Raw genomic sequence first — 2,373 nt, 5'->3', positions numbered from 1 at the left:
ATATATATGGTTTATACTTTTAATAAGAAAATCATATATATCTAATAATGTATCCTATTTGGTCTTCTGAAGTCGATATCAAAATAATACCGTAGGATATTCACATTTTACCCTTTTTATTATTAGATTGTAAATGTAAGTAATGGATAAACTTTGACAAACGATTGACTCTCATAACAAAAGGCTCAATCTTTCAAATATAATTTTATCTGGAAGGTCACTCGGATATCATTTTCTTTTTGGTTTATCCTCTTTTTAAAAACGTTCATAAAAATAAAAGGCTAAATAAAATCTTGGCTTTATCTATTTGTAGCCTAAGAAATATATTTTTTAAATCAAGCATGCTTTAGTAAATATGCTATGCGCCACTAGAACACTACTAAAATAGTAATCAAGTAAGTGATCATACTCATTTTATAATAAAAGAATCCTAAAATATTAAAGTATTAAATTTACGTGCTCATAGAAAAAAATTGCGTGTACAAAGTAAAATAATACATTAATAAAAAAAAAGAATTGAAAACCAAAAACAAAAAGCCAATGTCACACGGTGTTCCCAGACGATCACCCATCCTAGTACTGACCGCGGCCGACGTTGCTTAACTTCGGTGATCAGACGAGAACCGGTGTATTCAACGTAGTATGGACGTTTAAAAATTCGGGACTAGTGACGCCGTGATACGTTTGGTCCGTAAAAATTTTACCTCTCATGCGCCTAAAGAAGTTTTACTTCAAAAATGGCCTAGTCTAGGGCCTATACTGTTAATATTATTTCCAAGTCACACATTTTTTTCATATCTTCAAAATTAACGTAATTTAGTTAAAATAACTTTTTTTTTAACTTTGGCCAAAGTGAATTGAGTATATTTTACTATTCTAATCGACTAAACACTAACGGTGGCGAAATCGTATGTACTCTATACAAATACTCGCATTATAATGACGCTTGCAAATAACACTAACACAATCAGCGCCCGTACGCGCTTTTTCTACTTATTCCTGGCACTTAATTTTTATTAAATTTATATATATCACTAGCTGACCACGCAAAAGTCGTTTTGCCATACATATTATTAATCCCTTTAATCAGGTTACAAGGGGGGGGGGGGGGGGGGGCGTTGTAACTTTAGAGGTTTGAAAAATAGATGTTGGCCGATTCTCAGACCTATTCGCAGGAGTATTGAAACTAGCATTGTGACACGAGGATTTTTATAGAAGATATATAAGAGTTCTACGTAAGGAAAAGAAAATTTGAAATTTTTATGCTATTTAGTGTCGACCAAAAACAAAAATCAAAATCATAAATGACTATTCAAGTAGGCTTCAAAAGCTCCTTTGAATAGCATTAAAAAAAAGTTTCTTTAATTTTAAACAATTAATTGAAGTGAATGTTAATCAATTGCCGATTCGATATGAAGAATCAGCAGAGAAGAATCAAAGAAACTTTTTAGTTATTCTTTAAAATGTGAGTAATGATATTAAAAATTGTTAGTTATAGTATAATCATAAACTTAGCCACATACAGAGCAACTGAAGTCACATTTCTTTTTTTATATCTACTTATACCAACCGACATTATTAGTTTTTGTTCGTTAAGAGAAACTTTGAAGAGGTCGTGAAGTTTTATTAAACAGTTCGTTCCGAAGCTTAAAAAGTGATATATATTAATTAAATTTCATCCAATGTTATTTTAACAAAAGTAAACTCCACATTAATACACCACCACGCCCACACCACATCGCTCGTTAAGTCAACACTACAATATTTTTGTTAATATCGCTTTCAATTAACTCAAGTACATAAGTGAACGAACACATGCAAGTGCAATGTACGTTTACTCCTGAATTTAAAACTTGATTAAGTGTTTCGTGCATATTATTTAACTATTTTCTTTTCGAAACTCAACTAAAATAATTGACTTGCTGATAATATAGTATCGAGTCCCAAATGAAAGTTTGACTGTAAAATCGATATTTTTTTTAGGAATTTTTCAATTGAGTGTAAGTAAACTTTTGATTAAAACGAATACCTACATGCTTAATGTAGAATAACAATTGAATTATTTTGAAGATTGGGTTTTATTTTTCTACGCTAATATGTTCAAATTTAATTTTAAAATTATATATCTAAACTAGCTGACTTGGCAAACGTTGTCTGGCGACTAAACGCTATTTAAAAATAGAGGTTGGTGGTAGAAGGGTGAAAATTTAGGATCTTAGGTATGTATTTTTCAACGCTAAATCATAATAAAACGAAAAATAAATAATTTATCTAAAAATTAAAAAAAAATTAGGGATGGACTACCCTTAACCAACCCGCCTGCCCAGCGTGGTGACTATGGGCAAAAAACATGAGTTCACGTTATTTTTGGCG

General features: G+C 30.8%; 1 pseudogene; it reads right to left on the bottom strand.

Annotated features, from left to right (window-relative positions):
- Positions 1-535: 535 nt before the first annotated feature.
- LOC123656795 lies at positions 536-654 on the bottom strand (annotated as a pseudogene).
- Positions 655-2,373: the final 1,719 nt, after the last annotated feature.

Source organism: Melitaea cinxia, chromosome 9, assembly GCF_905220565.1.
Source record: "Melitaea cinxia chromosome 9, ilMelCinx1.1, whole genome shotgun sequence".
In the NCBI taxonomy this organism is placed as follows: Eukaryota; Metazoa; Arthropoda; class Insecta; order Lepidoptera; family Nymphalidae; genus Melitaea; species Melitaea cinxia.
This window is presented reverse-complemented; position numbering and strand designations above follow the sequence as displayed.